Source organism: Carassius auratus, unplaced genomic scaffold (genome assembly GCF_003368295.1).
Source record: "Carassius auratus strain Wakin unplaced genomic scaffold, ASM336829v1 scaf_tig00008769, whole genome shotgun sequence".
Classification (NCBI taxonomy): Eukaryota; Metazoa; Chordata; class Actinopteri; order Cypriniformes; family Cyprinidae; genus Carassius; species Carassius auratus.
The window spans coordinates 82718-94729 of NW_020523975.1; the positions used below are offsets into that span (position 1 = coordinate 82718).

A 12012-nucleotide genomic window follows, 5' to 3' on the forward strand; every position below is an offset into this window, starting at 1 on the left:
TTTACTGTATATTCTACCATGGAAATTAGCTCCACTCCCACTGCTTCAAACAGTTCGAGTTTAAAAACTAGCATTCCTACGATGTTAGTACTATGAACTTCTTTCATTTGAGTCCACTGAGAAGGAATATTTCTTAATATAAAAATGTAAACACTTAACGTGTAGTAGTAAAGTAAATAAATGCATGACTTTAACTCAAATGACTGCAGTTCATTGTCAGCTATAGAACAAATGTATGTGCTGAAGTACTCAACACAGAGATCACCACTGTATCAGCAACTCCACATTTACATACCATTGCCTGCAGTGTTGGGAAGGATATTGATGATTTGTGTGTCTCCAGTAATACGAACATTTGTTAAAGTCCTGTGAAGAGAGAGAGAGAGAGAGAGAGAGAGAGATTTTCTACACTTTTTTTGTGTATGGTTATACGATTCTTCTGGAATTAGTTTCGACTCATTTCTTACTTCGCAAAAAACTGCTTCTCAAAGGGATTTAATGGGTTTTCCAAACCTCCTTTTGAGTGATAAACCAGTTTGTCACATGCCAGTTTCTTTGGTCTCTCACACTGCCACACCGTTCCAGTTTTTATATCCTTATACTCGCAGCAGCAGTTGCTTTTACTCCAACTTCCTTCACCCCATTTAATATTGCATTCTACTACTTCACTGATCCTGGCTTTATTGGGTCCTGCTCCTTCAAAGTAGCCTTTATAGTGGCTGCGTGGGAATGAAGACTCCCTGTATTTTTTAAGAATCTGCATAACCTCACTGGAGTGCTCAAGACGTACAAAGACTTGTGCCTGACCTTCCCAGGGAAGGAGAAGAACGACTGAGTAAGTCCCATTACGATGATCCACAACCTCCCCATACACACTCGCCTTCAAGAAGAATGGAAGAGGATAACTTTAATGCCAAAAAACTTTACAATAAACATATTATAAATGACCTAAATGTACTTAAACACACCTTTAGTTGTGAATTGAAAAGCTTTGCTTTGAAAAAGTCTCCTCCATATCTTTTCAGGTTCTTGTTGTGGTCTCTGGCTGTGATGATAACGGAGATGTTATCTCCCACTTTGTAACTCTTTTTCGGTTCCACTATAGAGAATGTTGAGTGGACTGGACTTGTGCTCAGATCCAGTGGAGTGATTTGTTGATCTGGACCAGGCCAGTCGAGAGCCCTCTGTAGACTTTCCCACTCCTCATCACTGATTCCCATCTCAGACGCTGATATTGTTAATGAGATATTTTTGGGTAGAATTTGTTTAGGGGCAGGGAGGTGAAACTTTCTAATTTGGAAACAATTCATTTGCCATAAACTCTGGAAAAGAATCATCGTATAAATCATATTTATATATGAAATGAAAAGAGACTTTAAAATCGTTCCGTACTTCATTACTTTTCTCACGCCAGGAAAAATAGTGTGTATGCATGGTCTAAGGTGCGTTATGTGCATACGAAATTGTGTACACAGTTTCTATGCCTATTTTGTGCATATGCAACGTTTATAAATAAAACCCCGGCAATGAGGTAACAAAGATTTTATTTCCATATGAAGCCAAAATGTTAAATCAAAATGTTAAATCATGTGAAATCCCCAAGATGTTCCCTATCTAAATCAGAAGAACTTTTTCAGAAATTGTAATTAAAGGGTAAATGGCACATATATTAGTGCTGCTTGTGCTAAATCATTTGTGTATAATAATTTAATAATAATTTAATAATTTGTGGATTTTCTAATGTGGGACAGCTCATGCTCAAATCTGGGACACTATGTTTTGGCTAATAAATGGTCATAGATAAGACCCCTGTTCTGTACGTTTTTGACTTTCTTAAATTCAAATTCTACATGTTGTATGAATCAGACTGAGGAACTGAATTTGAATATAAAACATTGCTCAATTCAATTCAAATGTTATACACACCTATCTTGCTGTCAGTGATAAATAAAAGGTATATATATATATATATATATATATATATATATATATATATATATGTGTGTGTGTGTGTGTGTGTGTGTGTGTGTGTGTGTGTGTGTAGTTAGTATTTAAATGTACTTAAATATGAACTTACCAGGCAGAATGTAATCCAAATCGAACATGTAAAAAATACATATTTTCTTAACCCGTAAACTGAAACACAGAAAATATCACTTGCCAAATCTTTTCAAATGTTCAACCATAACATCCCTTTGTAATAATGCCCATGAACTACTGATTACCTTGTGTATTTGAACCCATCGTGGATGGTATGACCACGGCTAAGTCTGTCATCAGTTTGTAAATGATGAATATGCAATGGAATAATTTATAAAGGCTATAAAAACCTGTTAAACTGGTTGTTTTGTCAGTCACATAAAGTATGATCATGCCTGGCTGCTTGATGCTCATTGGTTTAAACCATTCTTATCTTTTGTTTTATGTGACATCCGCTTTGATGTCCTGGTGGCTGATCACCTTTTACCCCTCCCTTGCTTTCAACCGCACTCCTCTGTCTACTTTCCAAGTGAAACATTAAAAAGACAGGAGGAGCAAATGACAGACACGGTGATGTTATGGTACACTGCACTGTTATCACTGTAAAACCCAACAAGTTAACTTAACTCAAATCGTTTGAGTAAACCGATTGCCTTGACTGACACAGCCTCACTCAAACCTGAGAAGTTATGTTAACTCAAACCGTTTGAGGAAACCGATTGCCTTAAACCATTTAAGTTGAAAAAACTAATAGTTATGAGTAGGGGTGGGGAAAAAAATCGATATTGCAATATATTGTTGTGCTCTCTGTCGCAATAAATAATCGATACACTAACGCCCAATATCGATGTTTTATTACAACACAAAATGATTCATTTACCCGTTGTCAGTGTCACTGTCACTACCCAATATCTACCATTCTGTTTGCGGGGGGAGCACTGTTCGAGTAAATAGGGGTAAAGTGGCGCAAACAGCGGCCGGTGAAGAACACAAGTTTACTAACAACAACAGAGAATTGCAGAAAAAAAGAGAAGCGAGAAGAATGGCGGGAAAACAATAAAAAAAACTAATCAAAGTCCCACCCGCTGGTTTCCACTTTAAAGTGTGGAGACACTTCGGGTTTTACGAGACAGTCGACGGAAAGGCAGTGGATAAAGACATATGCATTCTGCAAGAACTGCTTTGCAAAGATAAAATATAACAATCTGCAAATGCACCTCGTTCGCTATCACGGTGAACTACTCTCAGGTGAGAATCTTTTCTACCACCGGTGACATAATCTCTGCTCAGAGGTGTGCTCTTACATCTGAGCATGCTGATCAGTTAGTGTTCCTCAAGAAGAATATGCCTTGATGTGTCCACTGTTTACAGTAACTTACTACTGACGTTTCAGTATTATTGTTTACACATGTTAATGTTCATGTTGTTTTGTAATGTTCATGCACTTTTATCTGTCTAGATGTACAATGTTTACATTTAAGACCAGGAGGCAGTGAGTTATTATGCAAATGCATATTTCTTTGCACGACGTTGGAAATGTTGGCATTAATAAATGCATAAAATTTCCTTATTTCCTTATTCCTTCTTTTTCTTTTCAGTCACATATATCGTGATATATCGTTGATGAAATTTCTTCCAATATATTCAATATCGTAGATATCACGAATCGTGATATTATCATATCATGGACAACATATCGCCACAGAATTGAATCGTGAGGTACCTGTATCGTCCCACCCCTAGTTATGAGTACTGTGAACTTAATTCATTTGAGTTTACTGAAATAAGATATACATTGCAATTAAGTAATTAAGTGATTAACTGAGTGCTGATTGTGAATTAGTGATGAACAGCTGCTGATAACAAACAGAATCACTGAAGAAAAGAGAAACACAAGAACTACTACAACTGACTTCAGACACAGACTTAGATGAAATCAACTGAAATAAAATACATAAAATCTCTCGAGATCTGATTAAACAACCCACAAACAGCATCACCAGCTCCACTTATTAATAACCAGACTGACTTTATTTCTGTCAGACGTCTACAGAAGATCTTATTGAGAATGAACTAAGGTTTAGATGTTGATTTATTGTTTCATTTGAAGTAACCATGTTAGAGATCAGTGTTTGCTTTAGTTGGGCTCTTGACCCTTGATTTCTGTCTTAATCTTTTCTCTGGCTGTTATAACCATGTGTTTCTAAAACACATTTGTTGTAACTCAAAAGCCCAGAAGAAAGGCCATCAGGTGTTAACCTGTACCTAGGTGTAGGTTGTTATACTTTATATCTGTGATGATAATTATTATTATTCACAATTATTGATCCATACGGAATCTAAACTCTGATAATGAAGTAGATGTTGTGTAACTAGTAGAAGTGGACCTAGTAAAAATGATACTAAGAGCCAGTGGTTCTGTGACAATCAGTTAATATAAAAATGACTTTCTAAACAGTTTGTACACATAACTTTTTCTTCTATGCCAGTAATTGGTCAAACACAGACATCAATAATCAGAATATGAACCTCTACAATGGTGATGAAAAAAAACATGCTGCAATGCATGCTGGGTACTATTGTAGTACAAAACTCATCCATGGCTCCCAGCATGCTCTGCAGCTTTTTTTTTTTTTTTTTATGGTCACCATTGTTGAGGTTCATATGCTGATTATTACTATTTGAAGTATCAAAGCCATGGTTTGGATGGTGTCCCCCTGGGTGTTGGTGCCCTACGCAAACTGCGTACACTTCGTACTGAGCCGCGGCACTGTCTGCAAGAGTAAGAAACCCCATTTAAGTTGATGTCAAATACATGAAGTGTCTTTATAATCTACTGGGGTAGGATGTAACACATACTGAGGTTGTCAAAAGAAGAAAAAACAAGCCACACCAGCTAATATGCTACAGATCAGGTTTTCTGAAACAATCCAAAAGAAGAACCTGATACAGTGTCTTTGAGACTGACCGTGACTCAGCTCCACTTTCTGTCTAACTCACAAATGTGAACGTGCGTGTGTAAATTGAACAAACTTGTTTAACGGCGTTCATTTTTAATTAAGACTCAACCCCAGTGAAGGACATGTAAGTGCACGTTTGTGTATCTGTGTCTGAATTCTCAGTCGGAGTCACAGTGGTGAGAGAAATGAATGTTGTTAATCCTGGAGTGCAGGCTTGGTTTGCCCAGAGACTGTGAACTGGATTATGAATTGGACAATGGCTCCATACAGACAACACATATACTTTCCTAATATACTCTTTCTTCAATTTTTGCTTCCTTGTCTCTGTTCTTCTTGCAATCAATACTTGCTACAGTGGTGTGTCAATCCGTGAGTAGCTACTGCCTATTTTCCCTGATTCTTTCAAAACACTCCCATTATAATCGGTAAAGTAACTACACTGAAAAAATATTTTACCCCTTATTTACACGGCACACGTCTGCGGTGCGTCATGGCCCCGACCCGGTTTTATGGTTTAACTGGTTACCGTGTTAACTGATGAGATATTAATAAACTCAGACTTGCTCATTGCATGATTTTTACATTCTTGTAAAGATTACAAGTTATTGGTATGATCACCCATAGCGGCTGAAGTAGGATAAGCAAAAAAATTAAAAATAAAGTAAGTATGTGTTGGTGTGGCTTTCGAACACCAATCTACACTGATTCAGTTCCAGATTTCTGGATTGAAGACAGGACGTTCAACGTCACATCGTGCAGCTGACTGAATCAAGGAAATGTGACTGTGTTAACTTGTGACCTGTGTTGACTTATAAAGAACATTTCATAACGTCTCCGACAAATGTACATTTTTGGTTACCGTGGTTTAACTATAAACGTTATCGTTAACTTATATTTGCCATGGTAAAAACAGGGTACATTTACTTTAGAGACTGCTGACTCTTACCGATAATTGGATATCTGGAGTGTAAATATAAATCAATTATGGATGCTAAAAACACATGACCTATTTATTCAGATAAAATGACAATAATAGTAATTTCGTAGTTCAAATGAAAAGAATCGTGGAGCAATTGGCTGTGCTCAGTCAAAAAGAAAGAGAAAGCTAGAAAAACCCTGCGTGATATGAAAGGCCCAACCAGGGTGGGACCGTCAAACATTTGTATTATTTATTTAATCCATTCATTCATCTTATAATAACTCAACATTAGGGAGTGTCTAAAGGCTCTAGAATGTAACCCAGCAAGTGTCAGAAACTTGACCAATTGAATCAGCCAGTTTAGACAAAGAGAAACCTGCAGTAATTATTCACAGAACGGTCTAGAAACAGTGAGAACTCTGGCTATTGATCTGCTGTTTGTCTCATTTATAAATCAAATTACATCACTGAGAAAATGGATGCTAATTGACTAAAAAAAGCACTACACAAACAGCGCTAAATGTCGCAATAATGGTAATCAGTATTTAATTCACGTATATTTATGTATGGTAGGCTACACCATTTTATGGTTCATAATGATAATAATAATAATAATAATAATTCCTTACATTAATATAGCGCTTTTCTAAGCACTCAAAGCGCTCAAAATCAGTCAACTATCATGAAACTATCATAGTTAATGAAGCCCAAGTGACACCACAGAACGGTTATGTGAAGTGTATGCTGGTGAAATGGTGACGTCAAAGGACTTTATTATATTACCATTTTTTTAAATTATGCAGCATTATGAAAGTGTCTTATGCCTGCATTTATCAAGACTGCATTTATGTGAAAAAGTGTAATATTGTGAAATATTTCTGAAATTAAAATGTAAAATATAAAAAAACGTAAAATAAAGTTTTATTATTATTATTATTATTATTATTTTAATATACTTTTAAATATCATGAATTTCTGTAATGCTAAGCTGAAATTTCAGCATCATTGCTCAAGTCTTAAAGTATTAAAGTGACAGGACTGTAGTGCCGATTGCAAAGCTGGTGCACTATTGCTATAATCAGATGTTTTCTTAACTGCTGCTTTCTCACCATTGTCTTTATAGTATTGACATACTAAACTTAACACCGCTCAAACAACTAAAGTCAACTAACCTGCACTTAGATCAAACAACTATCACTCAGAACAAAAGTCGAAATGTCAAATGTCGACTAATTGTCTAGCCCTAACTCCTCTTCAGGCTTACATTTTTTTTTTTTTTTTGCAATGCTTAGTCATTGCACCAGAAATAGTGATGAATCCATCCCTGATTTTAGGGGAACAACAACAACAACATTTACAGACATTTATTTTAAACCTTAAACACAACACAGTGCAATGTATAATTTAAAATACAAGTAAAACCATTGGAATATATGGGACACTCCTGCACGGTAACAAAGTAGATTGTGCCCCATTTGTGAAGTGAAAGACTAAGATAAAATACTGAAACTTTGTGATCCACCTCATAAATCTGGTAAAGATAACTTTCTGCCAGTAAGAACAGTAAATCTTGTGGCTACTGCCGCATATTTGTGGTCAAAGCTAGTGAGGTTCCAGTGAAAAGTGGTCAGATCCTGTTGGGGAAGGAATTATACACCAGATAGGTGTCTCACTTCTGCTGTGTCAAGCAGTCTGTTTTCAGATGTTATGATCATAGACCTCAACGACAATGGTTCATGTTGTCTTTTTGTTCTGCATTTGTTTGTGCAAACTGGCTGGTAAGTGCTACATGTGTGTTTTATATGTCTAAATGAGAAATATGATGGATTCAATTTTATTTTATTTTACGATTTACTGAAAATGAATAAGTATTTAAAATCTGGTTTGCATTCAGGTCTAGAGCATTTCAGAATAACTTAAGAACAGATTCAGATTCTCTCAAATTTATGTATTTTTCCTTTTTTTTTATTATCTCTTTTATCATTGAGCTTTTTTCCCTGTCTGTGGTGCTGTTTTGTCTTCTTACAGCGTACTGATACTAGTAAAGTAAACCAACATAAAGTCATTAACCCTTAATGTGTGACAAACTCTCTGTTCTTCAGGTGTGTTTGCTGGTTTAGATGCAGTGGAGTCAGTGTCAGTGCTGGAGGGAGATTCAGTCACTCTAGACTCTGGTCTTACTGAAATGATGGATGATGATCTGATTCAGTGGAAGTTTGGATATAACAACACTTTAATAGCTCAAATCGATGTATTGGCTGACAGCATTATTGTATATGATAATGTTCTTGATGAGAGATTCAGAGACAGACTGAAGGTGGATCTTCAAACTGGATCTCTGACCATCATGAACATCACAGAGGAACATGCTGGACTCTACAAACTAAGGAGAAACAGTGTGAGAAAGAGATTCAATCTCACTGTCTACGGTGAGTTAATATATATTTTTTAATTATTGTAGTTAAAGTATATTCTAGTTCATTTTTCTTCTTGAAATTTTTTAAGAGTCACAACTGACATCACAAACTCACACTGAACACATTCAAAAAGGTCAGAAACAGCTACTTATAAATACTAAAATTTGATATAATTTTATTAAGCTATTTCAGCTCGCCTGCCTGTTCCTGTTATCAGCAGAAACTCTCCACAATGCTCTTCATCATCATTATCATCATCATACTGTTCATTGTTGTGTTCAGTGGTGAATGTGGGTCATGTGACTCTCTCCTGGTACAAAGGAAACAGTTTATTGTCCAGCATCAGTGTGTCTGATCTCAGCATCAGTCTCTCTCTACCTCTGGAGGTGGAATATCAGGAGAAAAACAGCTACAGCTGTGTGATCAACAATCCCATCAGAAACCAGACCACACATCTGGACATCAGCAAACTCTGTCACACATGTTCAGGTGAGATAAGCATTTATTTATTTATTTATTCGTAGCGTTGACCAATAGTAGTGCTTCAACACATTCAGCTACACTAAAGAGCACACATTGTGTTTGTATCTATTCAGTCACTTCTTTATACCTGAACTTGTCAATAAAAATGTCTATGTTAAAAAGAGCTGTTTGAAAAGTAGTCAGCTGTGAGACAGAACGAAATGATATTAATCTACAGGCCAAAACAGTTGATTAGCACCAGAGGTGGGAAGTCCAGGTGCCAAAGAGTAAAAGTCCTGCCATATTTTTGTTCCACCCATGAACTCATCAGACGATTTCATCAGAGGAGGAACCAAGTCATTCCTTCCAAGTCACAAACGAGTCAAATCCCAAGTCCTCAAAGAGTTAAAGTTAATGAGATAATTAAGTGACTATTGAATGTGCATTAGTGATGAACACCTGCTGTTATTGAGAATTACAGAGGATCAGATGTGGATGTTTTATTGGTTAAAAAGATGCCACCATCATGGAGATCAGTGTTTGGTGTAATTGTCCTCTTGACCCTTGACTTGTTGTACTAGATCTCTCTCTGTAGCTCTGCATGGGTTGTTGTGGAGAAGACAGAACTGTGACATATGAAAAACATATAGTTGCAATGAGCTGGTTTAACTATATCTCAAATATTTTTGTCTTCTTTCTTATCACATGTCTAGGTTTTGAATAATTCCAGTGAAACTACAGCATGCACTTTGAGGACTTGGGATTTGACTCAAGACTCGTTTGTGACTTGGAAGGAATGACTTGGTTCCTCCTCTGGTGAAATCGTCTGATGAGTTCATGGGTGGAACAAAAATATGGCAGGACTTTTACTCTTTGGCACCTGGACTTCCCACCTCTGCAAACATGGCACTGAAACAGGAAGTGACAAAAAGACCTATAGCAAACATGTCAAATTCACAATCAGAACTTTCATCAGAAGCATAAACTGAGTATATGATGTCAAGAAGTAAAGCAGCAAAGACTAAGTTGGATGTTCACTTACCATTAGATTAAACTCACACTAATGACTGTGACTCTATCATTTCAGGCTCTCGGTCTCTGATAGTGCTGATATTTCTTTCAGCTGTGACTGGATCTCTGTTGATTGTGATTGCATTCGGGATGTTTCTCACTTACAGGAAGTGTAGAAAAACTGATCAAAAAGGCAAGTTGTTTGGCTGTCATCTGTAAAGTGACACTGGGCAATGCTTTTTACCCATCTCGCTCAGAAAAAACTGATTCTGCGTTTCTTAAAATGCATTAAAGCACACAAGAAATACAGAGACACGAATGCATAATTTATGCATTTTATGCCGCATAAATGTTTCACTGGTGGGTGATATTTTAGTTCCGCTTCAATTTATTACACTTCATCATATTAGAATAAAATGCAAATTACATTAGCATTTGTCTTAGTATGGTTAATAAATGATCTGCAAAGAATGGCCTTAAAGTCCATTTTCTGTATGAAAGTTTAACTGAATTTATTTGTTAAAGCCATCAAAACCAATGGAGCATTAAACATGTTCATACCGTACAATTAATGAACCATTAAATGTTTTACTTGAACAGCCCTTTAATAACAGAACATATGTTGTGAAGAATCAGATCTAGCTAAGACTGAGTTGTTGTATTTGTTTAATGCATCCATTTTGTTTTTTCAAACAGTTCAGACTTCTAAAGAGATCATTTACATTGAGCCAACATTCAACAACAGAAAAGTGCATAAAACGGTAAGTTTTTTTTCCCAAAGATAAGCAGTTCATTTATTTATCAACTGAGCAGTCAGTGAAATTGGTGCTTGTACAGTATATGATAGATCGTGATTCAGAGAAAAACTCATAACCCACAATACTCAAGACACTCATTCTACAGTAACAGCAAATGAGCAACCGATCAACAGATCCATTCAGGGAACACAAGTTCATATTTACACAGTGCATTTCCTCGAATCTCTTTGAAGCTCCAAGAGAAAGTTGCACTGGAGAAGATAGCAGAGGTGATAACACTCTTTGAACCAGAGGTGGACGTTAGACATGCATCTGTAATGTAGTTATAACAAGGCAGGAGGGAAAGTTTACGATGCCTAAAACCTAAAGCAAACATCTTGATTGCATTCAAATGCTACATGAGTTTGTATAAGAAAAATATCCATATTTAAATCTTTATAAACCATAATCTGTCGCATGCATGTTCGCGAGAGAGTGGCGTTCCATGCTTCAAAACATACATAACACCAGCATATGCTGGTTTGTAAACAGGGAACTCACATTGAATCTCAAATTTATCAGCAGTAATATTATAATATAATTTTTTTAAAATATATTTAATATTTAATTTTTTTTTTTTTTTTTACAGGATGTTAAAGAGGAAACTCAAGTAGAGTATGCACCAATCACCATGAGATGATTATTATTATAATTATTATTATTATTTTTTTTTTTTTTGAGTACCAGACCCAGACCCTCTTCCGACATCCAATTACAACTCCTGCTGACAACAAGTTCTTTAAAACTTGTAGATGAGTTTTGGGATCGGGAATATGTAGTATCTACATGTAACATGTAAGTCCTGTTCACACCAGCAGTGACACGAAGAGACTGTAAAACTGACAAAATGACAGGCCCGCATGCAGATTTTTGGATCTGTTTTAAACTTTGGGTTAAACTTCAGTAAACAAATACTTACTGAACACTGTGTATACAGAGATGCTTGTATACTGATTAATGCCTACTGTGTAGCGGAGAACTATGCAATTTCATACACAGCCTAATTTTAGTGTAATATTGTGTCATGATTATCAAAATAAAACACATTATAGACACACTTCACTGGTATTTAAATATGATCGACTTATGCTGAACTCTGTTTTTGACCAGCAGTAGGTGTATTGAATGAAAAGTGTTTCTGTTGCTATGCAAAACATCTGTGTATTTGACAAATAGTTACCACAACCCACACTAACACCGCACTGACATCACTAGAAAGTGATGCGTTCGACTTCAACTTTCTGTTTTTAATTCCTCCTCCAGTTGCAATGGCAAATCTCACATTTCAGTTAAATCCAGCTGTTATACCTAGTGTTAATTTGTCAAGAAATAACAAGGAAAAACATGATTTAGTTGCAGTCAGTGATCACTATAGAGAGGTAAGATTGACCCTGGAAGCTCTGGCTCCATTAAAAGTTCAGTTTGTGAGTCAAATTGAAACCTGCTCTAGTTGGATTTATTTAAAG

The 12012-nt window shown here is 36.1% G+C and overlaps 2 long non-coding RNA genes across 2 annotated transcripts; both read right to left on the reverse strand.

Moving 5' to 3' along the window:
- Positions 1-1255: 1255 nt before the first annotated feature.
- On the reverse strand, positions 1256-2558 carry LOC113072304 (uncharacterized). The gene is made up of 3 exons (XR_003280277.1): positions 2226-2558; positions 2078-2136; positions 1256-1322 (listed from the first exon to the last, which is right to left on the reverse strand). It is a non-coding gene; the product is annotated as an uncharacterized LOC113072304 (long non-coding RNA).
- A 4169-nt stretch (positions 2559-6727) lies between these two features.
- On the reverse strand, positions 6728-11861 carry LOC113072305 (uncharacterized). The gene is made up of 3 exons (XR_003280278.1): positions 11446-11861; positions 10785-10787; positions 6728-6737 (listed from the first exon to the last, which is right to left on the reverse strand). It is a non-coding gene; the product is annotated as an uncharacterized LOC113072305 (long non-coding RNA).
- Positions 11862-12012: the final 151 nt, after the last annotated feature.